The sequence below is a fragment of the Passer domesticus genome, chromosome 4 (assembly GCF_036417665.1).
Source record: "Passer domesticus isolate bPasDom1 chromosome 4, bPasDom1.hap1, whole genome shotgun sequence".
In the NCBI taxonomy this organism is placed as follows: Eukaryota; Metazoa; Chordata; class Aves; order Passeriformes; family Passeridae; genus Passer; species Passer domesticus.
In genome coordinates, this window is record NC_087477.1 from 24,181,918 (window position 1) to 24,198,957 (window position 17,040).

Sequence of the window (17,040 nt, forward strand, 5' to 3'; positions counted from 1 at the left end):
ATGGACTTAAAAAACCATTTCAAAGTCCACCATTTGGGCTGCAGCTAATAAGTTCAATTGCATTATTCCTCATGAAAACTATTGCACAGAGAATTTTATCATCATCGTTAATGTTAGCCATGATTTCTATCAAGATGGATCATATATGATGAAATGAGAAAACTGTTTTAGTCTCCAGAAGAACCCTCTGAACTACAACAAACTGGGTGCAGAAAGCAGAGAGATGATGTCTAGTACATTACACTTGGAAAGAAATTACTCTATTAAAACTCTATTACTCTATAAGCTAAGATGCCAAAAAGAGAAATCAAACTTACAGCACATCAAGTTCTGTAAGAACATATTTTGCAATACTACAATACTTACTACAGATTTTTTTCCATTATTTATGGCCAGTTTTTTGGAAATAAGTGGCAAAAATCCATAAAGCCTTCATTAACTTAAGCTGTTAAATTTTCTACCAAGTTATTTTTGCTTTTCTGTTAGTACTTATTTTACCACAACACCAAAGCAATTGCTACGTAACTCTTCTAGAGCCAAAACTCCAGCTTGTACGTGTAAGAGTGCCAAACATTACAGCCTCAAACTGCAAAATGACACCTAATCTAAAAAAAGCACTATAGGTGCAACACATAAAAATTCAAAAAAAACCACAGTTAAATTGTGTTAAAAAACGCTACAAGCTAGTTTAGTTACTCTAGTATGCAATCTATTAATTTTTACTTGATCTGTGTTCACATTTTCATTTTTCAAGGCCAGATTGGATGGGGCTTTGAGCAGCCTCGTAGTGGAAGTTGTCTTTGCCTTTAGCAGAGGGATTGAAATGGGATGATCTTTAAGGTCCTTTCCAACCCACACCATTCTACCCTTTTATGATTTCATTTCTTCAATGCACTCACTATTAAACATCTGAAAGAAACCATAGAATGACTTATAAGGCTCCTGAACTAGCAATGACAGAGATTTATTTGGAGTGAAGAATTTTGGAGCAGGCTGCCACAAAATCCCATAAATTCAGGGTGAAGGAATAAAGGTAGCTGTGCCAGTCTAACTGCCATCCATGTGTAGATATATCACAATATCTAGGGTTTTTGTTCTCCCTCTGCATTGCCACCTTCGCTGCCACACACTTCATTCTGGTATTCGCTCCATGAAACTCCATAAGCTATATCAAGTATTAGCCTGAAGATGAGAAACCCAGTAATACAATGGTTTTTCTGCTAACTTAGTGAACAAATCAATTCAAAAAACCATCAGGAGAAACACAGTGATGAGCACAGAACCACACCATTGTGACCAAGGGTGAATTCAAGGAGCAGGATGACTTATTTTCCTTTAACAGCAACATAATGTCAATCCGCTCACTGCACAGCTTCACCCACAGATTTAAACCACTAGTTAAAATGGACTGATAACTCAAATCAGTATTATTTCAAGCTTAATATAGGGTTAGAAAAAATATTATTTATACTCACTGATCATATGTTATTGGTTCTCACATTTCTTAGAAATGCCTGTTTTTTTAAAGTAAAAACATAAGTTCAAACCCATGAATTTTTCAGCAAAAAATAAACAAGAAATTGATTCCTTAATCAGAAGCACTGTACAGACACAAAGCAAGTAGGATTTTCAATTTAGTCCATATCAGAACTATAATTCATCATTTCCTGGCTTCTCTCCCAATAAAATTTCAATTTGGCATTCCATTTAAATATGTCCTTTCAACTTAGATATGACAGGCTTTAAATTTATGTATTTCAAGTTCAGTAAATATCCAAATATTCTATTAAAAGATCATCATGAATTAACTGATGACTTTTACGTAGTTTGAGCAAACTTTTCTGGGCAAACAGAACTTTAAAAAACCCCAATTAACACAGAGTAAACAAAACAAAAGTCCATGAATAGACAAAACCCCTTGCCCAATACCTTGTGCTCCTGGTTGGAATAAGTACCATCTCTAATTTCACCACAGATGCCAGCATATTCTGAATATACAATGCAGTCGCAGCTGTTTCAGTGACATTGGACCTTGCAGAAAAAGTACTTCTTAATCCCGGTGCTGTGAGAAGTTGTAAATCCAAGGAACATCTGCCTCACTGCTAGCTGAACACATACAGAGTTTCATTTTGGTGCAAGGTGATGTGAGCTTGCAATCTGCTTTTGGCTTGACCTGTTTTTCATCAGGAAATAATCACCATATTAACATTATGAACTCCCAAAACATTTTCATGAAACAACAATTAACTTCAAGAAAACACATGCCAGTGTTAAACTTGACAATTGCAGGATACCACTATGCTGCAGTGCTAAGACTGGTTGAGACTGGAAGAAAGACAGACATGTCTGATTAAAGACCATTCTTAGTAGTGGAACTAAATCCCAGATAGTACATTCAAATGTACTACAATGTTGAAGGGCTTAAAAATAATTTTCCATGCAGTATTTGGAATGACAGCTCTCCAGATCCTTCAAGACTGTGTTTTACTTATGTTTAGAAATTCTCCATAGTATAGAAACCTAAGTTCTGTCATTCTTAGAGAAAAGCCATAACATATTTTATTTCACTGAATCTTTAAGTGATAGAATAAAACCAGCATCTTCAAATGAAAAAAAAAAAATCCACAACAGTTTGAATGGTGCAGTCAATAGATAGCACTCCAAGCCAAGCTCAGCCCCAAAGGTAACTATGACCTCCAGGACTTGAGCCTATGTTACTGATGATGTCCAAAATTGAAGAGGCAGCTTAAAATAGTAGAATTACAGCAAACAGAAAGCAGAGTCCTTATTCAAGCTGGTAGAAAAATAATTCTGGTTATCCTGTTATTTCATGAGGACAGCTGTTGATTTTACTAACAACCTTTACCACTGGAAAGGAGTCAAGTAAATGATCTGAGCAAACTACTTCAGCAACAAGGCTCTATTTAAGCAGTTTGAGATGCTGGCTAATTTTCATAGTACCTAAGGGTTTTCTTCTTAAACACTTGACAACTTCAGTCCTTGAGAAAGCAATCACTATAGGCAATATTATCACTACAGTTGAAGTTAAGCAAGTGGCTAGTGACAACTGGTGAAAAGATATGTCAGACCTCATTCAATCAGCTTATCACTGAATGTGAAACACGCAAAAGTTCAGCTGCAAGGATAGCAGAACCCAGGTCTGCCTGAAAAGAGAGAGACTTCTCCAGGTATTTTCAACAGAGTCCCTTTTTTATGTGCTATGTCCCACCTAGCAAATGCACTGCTATAATGCTGCAAACATATAATACCAGCCAGCTGCAAGCTCATCAAGCAGCTTGTGTCTTGCAGGAGTCAGCTTCCATAAAGCCATCAACTCAGAGATTGACAGGTTTCAGTAATACCCACTTGCTCTACTACCAGTCTTCCATACAATTAGCTCAGAGATATCACAGATCTGCCTTCCTTTATAGGAAGGCACATCTGTGATAGCATCCCTAAAATCTAATTAATTTTTCCAACTAGGCTAACAGCTGTCTCCCCCCCCACCCCCCACCTGAGAAAACTTTATCTACAACATAAAATACTTCCTGTTATCTTAACTTCCTCTTAAGGATGAAAGGAAAGAAAAGGAATCCTTCTGCTTGCTCAAAACCTCAAAGCAGAATCACTGCCACTGCTGTAGAGGGATCCAAGTGATATCCCACAGTAGCCTAAAGAGAAGCTCTCCTTCTAGAGAGGCTTGGACCAATAAAAGATTTAAAATCTAGAGGAAGTTTTTGAAACACTTAAGAATTGGAAAACCATGGAGCAGGATCTGTTGTTTGAGAAGTTGAGATGAGGCATTCCATTCTTTCTTTTTAATTACTATTTTGATAGGTTCACAAGAGGGGAAAAATGTTCATGTACAACTCAAGTTCACATCAGAAATCAGAATTTGGGAAAATAGCACCTCTTCTTAGAATTCAAAAAACAAGAATTATTTTTAAAATCCAGCTGATGCTTTCAAAAGAAGAATAAACTTTGTTTCAATTGATAACTGATATACTTCCTTTTCAGCCCAAAGAACAAGGTCTAATCTTCTCACAAACTGGGCTGTTTTCACATAACTGGGGGAAGTATCTTACGTCTCTACAAGCCAGTGTGAATTTTACATAGTCTATTGAGGTTTAGCATGGCAATTTGAATACATTTTTGCAAACATTGCAAGCCTCAAAAATGAATGGAGCACACCTATAAAGAGGGTACTCCAAATTACAGAATATTTGACAATAGTACCCTACAACAAGCACATAGGAAGGCAAAACTGAATGAACTGCAGGTGTCTCATTATGTCATAAATTTAGTTCAGCACCACTGTAAATATTCCCATCCTCCTCAGGCAGGAAACCACAAAAAACTGAGGATGCTTCTAGTTCTGAAGGAGAAGTAGGTACATGACAGTTCACCTTAACTTCTGATAAGCAAACAGGAAAAAATAAGAAAAAAACACTGCTGCTTTTCTTTCCTGTATTTGATCTCAGTCTTTCAAATAATTGAAACCAATACTTATGTGAACAACAAAAAACAACTTAAATTTAAAAGTATATTGAAAAGAGAAAATTCTTCCCCAGTTGCAGTGACTTCAGCCAATATGCAGCACATGGTGGTAATGCTACTAAATAAACAGCCCTACAAATGGCCCTGAAAACTATGGCCTATTTTTTGTAAATAAGCATGTAATGTTTCCCCATGTCCCAGTTTAACAACTCAACAAGATACTTTTGAGCTCAGTACATTATCAACTAAGAGGCTTCTCTAAAGTATATCCAATAATCCTGAGTAAAACATGTGAAGCCAGCCAATATGGATTCTATCTTCCAGGAAGCAAAACATTTTCAAACTAATGTGAAATTTGGGGGGGGGGGAAAAGGACAAATACGGTCAAGTTCTGCAATTCAAACTTAATAGAAGTTAATCCTAAAATAAACTGACTGCGAACATATACCTATAGACATTCAATCCTATGGTCTGTTCTGCCTAATAATCTTTTGGAGAGGCATAGCCAATTTGTTTCAGCATTTTGTGTTAGAATGTTAGAACACTCCAGTTTCCAAGGCAGGACTTCAGAGATATTACCAACAAGAAGTAGTCAGCACTCAAGTAACTGAAGTTTTAATCATAATAAAAAGCAATTGATAAGTACTATCCACATATCTAGAACACAAAGAAGTTAGTCTCATATCTTACCAACACTAAATTCAGTTATCCCATAATGCTATTTTAATGGTTTGGGCTTTGGTTTGGTTTTTTTTTTTTTCTTTTGCTGGCAGTTTTACCACGTAAAATGCTGTTTACATGGCTTGGGCATCCCAATTTGAAGTCCAGTGTAGATCTGCCATCTGCAAAAACTGGTGTGAAAGGCTATTCACCCATTGTTGTAAACTACATCCAGATCCTTCTTCATCTGGAAATACTGAATTCCCTAGTAGTGCTTCTGAGGCTCGGTACAGCTACAGAATAACTTTTCAGCAAGTTTTATGTAACTTGATACAGAGTTTTCTGTGATGCACAGCCAAATCTCTTGCAGAAGAATGTCAGAAAGAACAGAACAGACATTAAAAAATACCAATAATTTTAACAAAGGGATAATCTCTAGATAGACCTACAACTCCGAGAAGCGGCACTGATCTGGGACAATACTCAACTGCAGCCAGAAATTAACATATTAAATATTTAATCCCACAGATAGCTAGCAAATCCATGTAGAACCACATCAAAATCATGCATTCCTTATGCAAGCAAGTATTAATACAGGCTACCAATTAATTTACATTCAAATTTAACAGGAAAATAACTGAGACACACACACAGAGTAAAAGTACTGTTCTAGGGCTTTTTCCTAAATCAGAACAAGGGTGCCCACATGAAGTAGATGAATGGTGAAACCATCTTGCTGCTCATCTCAAAACCAACCAACTAAACAAACAAACAAAAAAAAGACAAACTGTTGTAATGGTGTTCTGTTATGAAAAATTGTCAATTTCTGCATAGTCGGCCACAGAAGTCCTGGACAACATGTATAAAATTCCTAAATAGTCAAACACTGGAAACTTTACCTAATTCTGCCACTAGCCTGCTGTGACACTGTGGCTACCAAGCTCCCTACGTAATCTGACAAGATTATTCCATTGCACAGAGGGCAGAAAATCAGGCCAATCAATTCTAACCAAGTGGCTATGTTAGTGCTAGAGCTTTGTAAAGCATTTCCTACATTCTCTAGTCTCACATGCTGTGCTGGATCACATGGATTTCCTAAGCAGGCAACTGCTGTTTGTATAGGAAGAGATTTGCTTTGAGGTTCTTAATACTCTGCTGGCCCCGTTTGCTGAAAAGAGCTGGAGAAGATGTACCAAGCCATCTAACAGCTATACTGACTGCTCAAACAAATGGCATTTCCTGCCACCCTGGTCACCATATTGCTTCTAATAAAGAAAAAACATGAGTTAATAGTATCAACAGGGACATCACAATTCACCACTTTTACTGTATCACACCTCCATCTCCCTTTGCTTTCCTCTGTTGTCAATATGTGACTGGTACATTTTTATATCATTTCGGACTAAAATCTCACCTTTACAGAGGACCTTACCCTGGGATACAAAGATAATAGTGAGACTTGCAAAGTTTTTATCTCTGACATAAAGAAAGCGACAGACGTTGAAGAAATTTATTTTCCTTCATAGCCATAAGTGATCTAATACAGAATAAAAGTGGGATCACTCCTTCCAAAACAAGAGGCTGAGAAAAAAATTTCAGACAAAATTAAAGAGGTAAAGTGGGTGGACCAGAAATAAAATTAAATCCATCTTGAATAGAACTAGGAAAACACACCTATGGGAATAGAACATAAAATATAAATGTACTTGGTGAGAACTATTGTTTAAAGATTATGAATAATGGCAAGAATTCAAATACAAGTATTAAATGAGCTGCACTATTACGGAAGCTGAATGATTTGTGTGATGTTTTTGACGATACGTGAGACATTTATCACTCTTCAGGGCTGTAACAGTAGTGAAACTTCCCTTTCATGCCCCTTAAAGCAGCTCTCTGTCCCAGAAAAATAATTTTTGACCATTCATGTAGTATTCCATTTTATTCATTTTACTGCTTTTCCTACTATTTAAAGGGATCTTTTCACTTCATCTCCCTCTTCTCCTGGCCCAAAATATACTGTTCTTTCCTTTCTCTTAAAAGATCATCATTCCATTAGAGCTGAGATGGGAACTGCTTTGAAAATCATCAAGACACTCAATAAGACAAAAAATACAAAGGAGAAGTAAATAGCACATCCATTAATAAACTGTAGATGTTTATCCAGCGACTCATAGGACAACAGCCAGACAAAAAAGCCTAATTCAAACAATTGGAAAGAAAAGTGAGAATCTTTCTAACGTGCTTGAACTTCATGACCATATTTTTTCCCTTGGGAGGAAAAAAAATAGTGTTACAATTATAGTCAAGTTCTTTACATTGAAATACTATGGAAATTACCTGAAAACTACATGTAAAATACCCTAAGGTATACTTAAACTTATTTTTTCATTCTTTTTCATACAGCCTTTTAAATTAGATTAAGAATATATTCACCACTTATATGAGGGATTTTAGGCTACTCGTTAAATATCTTTTTATACTTAAAAAAACCTATTCAGTCTGAAAGGTACTAGAAATGCAGTGATATTGGACTATAAAGTGGACTAAAGTCTCCACTTTAATCATGATATCATTAAGCTTTTCTTGCCACACCAAACAAATTATCTTTCCTTTTGTAAAGGCATAATTGGAAAATCAGCGCTAAGTTCTTGGTGAGCAGCACCCCACCTCCAAAACTGGAAAATAATCAGAGCCTTTGGAATATACAGCATGGAACTTTTAAAAAATTTGATGAAAGTTAAATGACTTGTGCAAAAATATGCTTGGCACACATATAGAAGAATCCACATATTACAAACAAGAAACTAAAAGGGAAAGAATGTATTTGACTAGAAGACTCAAGTTTTGCAATTCTCATTTAAAAAAGATTTGTGCACTCAAAGTACTGATTGATGAGAAGGATTGTTCCAGCAGCTGGTACAGTTCACTGTACAATTCCAAGAACTTCAAATTCCTAGTGTTGTGCCACTGTGGTCACATTGTAGTACAAGAGCCAGTCTTGCTCTAAGACTTAAGTAAGACTTATCACATAAAAGACCATAAAACCTTTGAAAACTGTAAATGCTAAAGAGGCGTGACTGCAAATAAATCATCTGGAAATCTTCATGTTTTTTAAGATGGCATCTCTTGCCTCAGTCCCAGGTTTAATTTCATGTAACTGAAGTGAAGCCCATCAAAAAGCTTCAAGGCTACTTTGAGAAACAAACTAAGAAAGAGAGTTCAGAATGGCGATTTCAAATCTTCTTCCCAGATGCCTCTAACTCTGGGAAATCTGCCTTCCCGCTTCTTTGCTTAAATGCATTACTTGCACTCCCATACAGCTCTGGCGCAGTTAAAATTAGGAAACCAAGCCTTCACTTTTTATGTTTTTTATGAAGGTAGCATTTAGAGAGAGAAAAAGAAGCAAAATCAAAAGAAGAAAATCAGTTTCAACACTTCCATAATGACTTCTTCCAAAATATGGGTTTAGATCACATTTGAGAATATAAACTATTTCTCTTTTACGTTAAAAATTGTATTTATAGAAAGTTACACTGCTTAAAAAGCCAATGATGACATGAGAAACCATGTCTACTAGGCTGAATTCTGCACTGACATTGAGCTTTAAAAATGCTTTAAAAATTAAAAAAAAGAAAAAAGCCAACCAATAAAAAACACCCACAAAACAAAAACAACCAAAACAAACACCAAGAAGGTGAATTAATAAGTAAAAAATCTTAAGGTATACTGAGAAATATGATGGGTTATTCCAGGCTTTTCAGCTGCCAGCTCCACCTCTGTGGGTCAAATGTGTTCCTTGCAATTCATCAATGACTCAAGAATTACACTAAGAACAAGTTCCATCTCACAGGTCAAATTTTGGATGAAGCACAATCTGCACATTCAGTAGGACCACTGATACAACACAGATTCACATGTTGCTGTTAAAATTCTTGTAGGATGGAGACAGAAAGAAAAGATAATCTTACTGTTAGCTACTGTGCACTTCAGAATACCTAAAACAATTTTCTTCCTTTTCAGTTATTGTAAAAGCATTATTCACTAGTTTTGCTTTTCCAAGGCTATGTGAACTCCATATCAAAATCAAGTCCTCCACCTAAGTATGCTGCCTGTGGTTACTCTCACCCTGTCCTGCAAGACACCAGCAGTGCTTGCATCTTTCCAGCTGCACAATGCTGGGCAAGCCAATTTGAACCTAAAAAACTTGATAACATCAGAATCAAATGAAGTCCATCTTGTTGCTTGGCATTTTCCACAACAGTTTCTGGTTTCTGCCCCTCTATGGTTACAAGCAGCCTGTGTGAAGCAGGTCCATTTACCCCCTCACTTGTCTTTTCCAGAAGACGGCTGTGATGTCCAGTTTTACCCCTGAAGACAAAATCATTATCCAATTAGATTTCTAGAAAGACATTAAATACAAAATACCTTCATTTTCCTCATGTAGTCCAATATACTATTAATCTCTACGATGAAAAAAAAAAAAAAGAGTTTTCCTAAGCAGAAAAAGAAGAGTATTTCTTAAGCATCAAAAATAGGTTAAAAGAGGACACAAAACAGTCAAAAAAGAAAACTGAATTAAAATTTGGTCTAACAAGATTTCTGTCTCTGTATGAGTTAAGTCTCTCTAAAAGAATTTTTTTTTAATGTTCTTATGGAGGCTGTCCCTCTATTCTTTCAGAAGCCCTAGATTTTAAATTATATTTATTGACAGGAAGCAAGCAGTAATTCCTCTAGGGTTTGAACAGTGGTTTTGACAATATTTACATAACTTAAGACTCCCTTTGGCTATGACTTCAATTTAAATAGAACACTTCAGAAACCTGGCAATAGAGTGCAGTGCTAAGCAATACCATAATAAAAATAAAATTTATTTCATAATAAATAAATTTGCTTCAGAGAACGCTTTTTGCCTGTGCTGTTAGAAGTCCTCCTCAGGTTTGGGGTTTTTTAAAGAAAGTTTATAAAGTCAGTACCAGTTTCAAAACCAGACTTCCACACAGTTTTTCATTAGGAGTGGTATACAGGAAGTCTTAAATGGATCTGGAACCCCCAAGCCTCATTAAAAATGGTAGCCAAATCCAAAAGGCTGTCTTACTGGCTTGCCTTAATAAAAAGTTTTAGTTCCAAGATCTAAGCTTCAATGAGAGAATTTAAGCAACTGCATGCAGTTTCCAATCTCCACTGAGCCACTTCTCCTGTGTCCAGTTCTGAATGGCACACAAGGGCCCAGTTTCAATTCCCACAGCCAAAACAGAGCAGCAAGCAAGTGTAAAATACCATGGAGGCACTGCAAGAAATTGTATCTGGGTAATCAGCACTTGAAGTTGGGAATCTATTCCCAGTGTATTGCATAATACCCTACCATTCCATCAATGTACCTTCAGCTAATACAGCTCTGATCTAATGGTTTTGTCTTTCTGAATAACTTCTCCTTATTGCAAAGAACCTCTCTCATTCCTTGATGTATATAAGAACAGTTAAACTTTGTTACTAAACAGCTGGCCTACACTTCAATATGTAGTCAATAACCACTTTAATCATCTCATCACATGACTTTTTAATTCATGTAATTGCAAATTCTATGGCCATTTTACCTTAATTACTTATGTTATGGTCAACATAAAACTCCATAACCCATCAAAGACAAGTTACTAGCAAAATTCAAAATTCCTGTGAGTTAAGCATTTCAATTCTAATACCTAAGCAAATAAATACAACAAAATGTGCTTTTTCTTTTAATCTTGAGATTTTAACATTGATGCAGCTCAAAGGTGTGAAAAACGCCAATCGCTTGGTTTTGAAATTTTAAAAGTTTATTAGTAATAAAATGGTTATAAAAATAGTAATATAATTAGAATAATAAAATTTGAACATTTGAGATTAGGACAATATGAGACAATGAAAACAAAGAGATACGGATAGTCTGGGTACCTTTTTCTGGGCAACACAAGCCCAAATAAGGACACCCGTTAACAGAGGATTAACCCTTAAAAACAATTGCCTGTTGCATATTCATACATCTCATACATGATGCATAAAGTCCATTCAAACACAGGATTCTGTCTGGTCATTGTCAACTTCTTCCTCTTAATCCTCATGCCGTCTTCCTGTCTCAGCAAGGTGGGAAGAAGTTAGTTTTCTGCTGATAAGGGAGCAATAAATTCCCTTTCTCTGAAAGATTTAGGTGTCCTGTGGCTTCTGTCTGGTGCGAGTCCTTTCTTAAAGAAATATCTTACATAGCACAGTTTCTATTTTAACATTATGTTATAACCTAAAGTTATAAAGTTATAACCTAAAACTATATTTAATACACTACTTAAGAAAACTAATATAGCACAACTTTCTAACATAATACAATATTCATTTTAATACTTGCGAAAAGCCAACCATAAAATACACATTTTTCACAATGGACACACTAGTTTAATGTGGGGTGTTGCCAACAAAGCAGAGGCATCTGCAATCAAAACAGAATGAATCTAGAGCATCAGTAAAGCAACTTTCCAAAGCATGCAATGTACTGTCCCTACTGCACTTCCAAGGCCACCATGCCACTTACTCACACTCAAAAACATCACTCAGGTCCTGCCTCTCTGAAAGCTGAAGGCGGACAAGCAGAACACTGGAGTTACTGTCAAACGAACAGCTTATTGACCAGCATCGGCGAGGTCCTCGTGAGCCATTTCACAGTCAACTTGATGTCGCATAGAGAGGGAAAGAACGTTTATCTCACCTCCTCTGCCACTGCTTCCAGTGATCTCATCTCACACTTGATTACCTCATGTGAAGCTGACGCTGCGCCCCGGCCGCGGGCGGCGATCGGGGCACGCGTCACACGGGGCCGTGCCCTGGGTCAGAACGCGGCTCCAACGCCTAAAGCATTCGTGGCAGAGGAATAAAGAAGGGCCCTGAGCTGCTTTTATTTCTCTCCCGCGCGGGGTCGGCGCTGTGGCTGGCGCCGCTGGGCTTCGGCAGCGCGGCTCTCCCGCGGGGCAGCAGCGCCGGCGCCAGGCCGATGACGCAGCACTCGCAGGCGGCGGCGGCGGAGCGGGGCGGCCGGAGCCGCGCGGGCCGGTCCCGGTCCCTCAGGCCGGTCTCGGTCCCTCAGGCCGGTCCCGGTCCCTCCGCAGAAACCGCAGCCGATGTCCCCTCCCGCAGCCGAGAGCCGCGGTGGCTGTGCCGGCGCCGTTCGGGGTCCGGCAGTGGCAGAGAGCGAGGGGGCAGAGAACTGCTGCTTTTCTGTAGGAGAGTGCGGGAAGTCGGGGAGCGGGGGGAAGGTCAGAAGCCCAGGGGAGAAAGACAAACCAATAGTAAAGAGAAAAGACTGTAAGTGACAGAGAATTCTCTAGGCATGGGGCAGGATTTTTTTGGGACAGACAGAAATTACTCCAAGTGCCACAAGCTAAACAAGAGGCAAACATAAGACTAAAAATTTTCAAACTGCCATCCCAACCAGACAGTCAGAGACATACCCAAAATCCACTGCAAAGGAGCCCCAAACAGACTCAAAAACCGCCCAAACCCCCACTGCTACATGAAGTCTGACCTTAACAACTGCCTGGTGGCGCAGGACAGTGGAAGATCTCATCTCAACCAAGGGCCACAATTTCTCCTTCAGTTTCTGCTTCTTATTAACTCAACTATCTCTGAAAAGTCAAATAAAATTATTGTACTAGTTGCGCCTGCACAGCTGGCAGGGCAAGGATTCAAGAACATGTCTGGTGTGTCCCATGATTCAAATGTTGCATATTTATTGCACAAGTCAATCCTTTTCTGCCCCACCACGTTCAGTTCTGGAGCTTCCTCAACATGTATACTTCAGCCTCCTTGTGAATCCCAACAGGCTGAAACTTGGGGATTTGCTCAAAATGGAACAAACACAGAGGCAACAGTATGCTTTGCCCACAACAAAACTTACAAGTTTTTAACACTCTCCTGTTTGAAGGTGTCAATTTCAAAGGAGAACAAAAAGACCTGAAATAGCAGATTTACTGCAGCTAAAACCCTGAAAAACAACCAGTAATATCCTTATAACTATTTGTAGTACAAAGAAAAAGCAGCTACAAGAAATTTGGCATTACTCCACAATTAAATAATTTAAATTTCTTGTTTCATTTAGAGTATTATACTCCTACTGTGTTTAATGAATGAAATTTCACAACATCAGTGACTGCCTGTCTTTTAAAGCTCTCATAGAGCTGAAATCTTCTTTCCAGTTGTCTGTTTTGTAGCTTGGATCTGAGGAGTAACACAATCATAACATAAATGTAGTTCTATAGACTCCAAAAACATTCTTTAATAACAGTCTTAGTCATCTGGTATGTGTTTAAGAGCCTCTGGGGGTTTTTAAGTATATATTTTTAGGAAACAAAATTGACATTATCAAGCACTTTATGTTTTGCTCTGTTCTGTACAGCAATTCTAACTTTCATTTCTGTTATTTCATTTCACAATTTTCAAGTGCTGCAGAAAGCTGCATTACAGAAAAGCTGAAATAGCAAGCATCCATGTTTGGCATCAGGGACAGGCAGTCACATCCAGATTCCTAAAACCAGTACAGCAGATGCATTAGGCAACCATGCATTTATTTAACCAACAGCTTGAAAACAGAGATGAATTTTCAGTAAGCAATCCCATTTGAAAACTATTTTGTGCTTCTGAACTCTCCACTAACAAAGGTAGAAAGAAATACAAGGCAATTCTTAATTTAAAATGGAAGTACATACATAAACTAACACTGAGAAATTCGTCACTTCTGACAGAAATATCTATGTAATTTACAACACTTCGTAAGACAGGTGTGGATACTACTCTGATCCAGGTCAGAAAAGCTAAACAGAATAAGAACTACAGCATAATTTAGGTTGGAAAAGACCTTTAACACCATGAAGTCCAGCCATCAACCCAGCACTGAAACCATGCCCCTGAGTGCCACATCTACACGTCTTTTAAATCCCGCCAGGGATGGTGACACTGCCATTTTTGGTGAGTAAATTTTTACTAACAGCTCATCTAACCCGCTCTGGCACAACTTGAGACTGTCTCTTCTTGTCCTTGTTGTCAGGGAGAAGAGACTGACACCCTCCTTTCAGGTGTAGAGATGTTAATTACTTGAATAGTTCCCCATTTTGAAAGACCACCAAGGCCAAGACAGAGCATACTATTTTGGGACTGCATGCAGTGAAAAAGTATTTTCATATTCACAGAAGTTACAAAAATGAACCAAAGCTCATTTGTTTCACTTGTATTCCTCTTAAGGCTTAGTGCTGTTAAATGCAGCAAAACTACTTTTTAAGTTTCCTTTCCATACAGAGGAAACAAAAAAGGTCTACCACCCTTAAGCAGGTTCTCTTCTAGCCATGTGCACCCTTCTATCTTCTAGAGACAGATTTTTCTCATGAGGTACCAACTCTTCCAGTGTTGAAAAAAAGAATATTATCCTTTTCTTCAAATAGTTGCTCTCAGATAAACAAGCCTGAATTTTGAAAAATTGCTCTGGTTAAATAAATAGATCAAGGTTTCCATTTGCCAGTTCCAAGACAAACCTTATCCTAAATTATCACAGCTAATAAAAAAGTAACATGAGAATTTAGCAATGATTTTACAATGAAACATAATAAATACACTAAAAACCGCCTGCAGATGTTGCACTTTCATTACAATTTTCTGCACCATCTTAAAACAAAGTAGAAAACCCTATATTCCTCCCTGGGCCTGAACTTGGAACAGAGTTCATACCACTATTGGTCAAGTAAGTTTGAAAAGCAATATTTTTCTGTTAGAATACAGTTTCCATTCTACTCAAATGATTTACTCTCTCACTTTAGCAGAGGCTTAATTAGAGGAATAGAAGAAAGGGATATTTAGGTGCTTTGCTTTCCTTCTTCTCCTCTGAATCTGTTACATCCCCATTGAAGACAGAGTCTGTTTCTATAGCTGGCATGACAGGGGATCACAAGATTTCACTTTGGTGGAAGCTGATGTGAGCCTTACTGGAAATGAGTGACAGAAGCACTCTGTTGTGACTGGCCCAGAGGCCCCATGTATTTTGGGCGTAGATTATCTCTGAAGTGGGTATTTCAAAGACCTAAAAGGACTTAGGTGGGCATTTGGGATAGCAGCTGTAGTGACAGAGGGCGTCCAGCAATTGAATACCTTGCCTGGACTGTCTGAGAATCCATCTACAGTAGGGCTTCTGAAGGGAGAAGAACAACAGGTACCAATTGCCACTACCACAGTACATCATCGACAGTATAGAACCACTCGAGATGCTGTGATTCCCATCCATAAGATGATCCAAGAGCTGGAGAGCCAAGAGGTGGTCAAGCAAGACCCACTCACCCTTCAACAGCCCCATTTGGCCTGTGTGTAAATCTGAAGGAGAATGGAGATTGACTGTGGACTACCATGCATTGAATGGACTCCACCACTCAACACTGCCGTGCCAGATACATTAGAGCTCCAGTACGAGCTTGAGTCCAAAGCAGTGAAGTGGTATGCCACTATTAACATTGCCAATGCATTTTTCTCCATTCCTCTGGCAGCAGAATGCAGGCCTCAGTTTGCTTTCACGTGGAGGGGAGTGCAGTATACCTGGAACCGACAGCCCCAGGGCTGGAAGCACAATCCTACCATCTGCCATGGACCGATCCAGACTGCACTAGAAAAGGGTGAGGCTCCAGAACATCTACAGTATATTGAGGACATCATTGTGTGGGGAAACACAGCTGCAGAAATGTTTGAGAAAGGAGAGAAAACCGTCCAAATCCTCCTGGGAGCTGGTTTTGCCATCAAAAAGAGCAAAGTTAGGGGACAAGCTCATGAGATTCAGTTCCTAGGAGTAGTGGAAAGACTGATGGCGTCAGATTCCTATGGATGTCATCAACAAGATCACAGCTATGTCTCCACCAACAAATAAGAAGGAGACACAAGCTTTCCTAGGTGCCATAGGTTTTTGGAGAATGCACATTCGCGAGTACAGTCAGTTCTCTACCTGGTCACCCATAAGAAGAACGATTTCCACTGGGGACCTGAGCAGAAACAAACCTTTGCCCACATTAAGCAGGAGACAGCTCATGCAGTAGCCTTTGGCCCAGGGCATGATGGCTATAGCTTGTAATTTTTGGGGGGAACAGATGGAAGTTTGTACGTGAATAAAATACATGATGTGTGGGGGTATATTGACAATATGGGGATAAGGGGTGGAATGTCCTAGGGTGACGTTATGATGCTTGTATTCCAATCATGTGTTCTATTTATGCTGTATATTATGTTCTGTGCCTTCAAGACTGGCTCTGAAAAGTGAAGTTCTGTTTTGTTATCAGCCTGCTCACTCCCCCCCACAGTCAGCGGGACACAGACACAGGGCAGAACATAGTGCTGCTTTTGCTTTGCTCATGCTTTTTGCTTTTGCTTGTTAGTTTAGCTAGACAGTCCGAATTTTCCCTGGACTGTTTTTCTTTCCCTTTTCTTGGAACCACTGAAACCTGCTCCAGACTGGGACCTGGGAAGCACCGAGAGTTTGCACCTTGTGGCTGCAGCAGCCATCCCCAGCGCCGGAGGGAGCGACAGCAGAGCGACCACTCCCAGGAGAGACTTTCTGACTTTGTCATCCTTTTCAGAGCAGTGAAGGAGTGTTGTCATCCAGTATTGTTCATTTTGTGTGCTGGGGATGCTTTGCCTGTTAAATAAACACGTTCTTTCCACTTCTCTACAAGGAATCCTTTCCAAACTGGCTGGGGGGAGGGGCCGTGTGGGTTTGCTTTGTGGAAGGGTCCCCTTTGGAGGTTTTCTCCCAAATTTGTCCTAAGCCAGGACAAAGGACTACGCATTATTTCAATGAATGAACAAGCCTACACCTTTGGTATTCAACATGACTGAAAG

The 17,040-nt window shown here is 38.8% G+C and overlaps 2 protein-coding genes across 5 annotated transcripts in view; both read right to left on the minus strand.

Moving 5' to 3' along the window:
• INPP4B (inositol polyphosphate-4-phosphatase type II B) overlaps positions 1-17,040 on the minus strand; it is a 295,785-nt gene that overhangs the window by 214,134 nt on the left and 64,611 nt on the right. The gene's annotated exons all lie outside the window — the stretch shown is intronic.
• LOC135298731 (uncharacterized) overlaps positions 1-17,040 on the minus strand; it is a 96,716-nt gene that overhangs the window by 14,216 nt on the left and 65,460 nt on the right. The window contains exons 2-3 of one of the 4 annotated variants that reach the window (XM_064416584.1): positions 1,930-2,173; positions 1,476-1,514 (exon numbers count right to left, since the gene is read on the minus strand). The exons of 1 other annotated variant lie outside the window; for it this stretch is intronic. The gene's annotated coding sequence lies outside the window, so the exon portion shown is untranslated. Of the gene's footprint in view, positions 1-1,475; positions 1,515-1,929; positions 2,174-8,509; positions 9,526-17,040 lie in introns of those variants that run through there. 2 more of the 4 variants (XM_064416576.1, XM_064416582.1) reach the window with 2 other exon arrangements.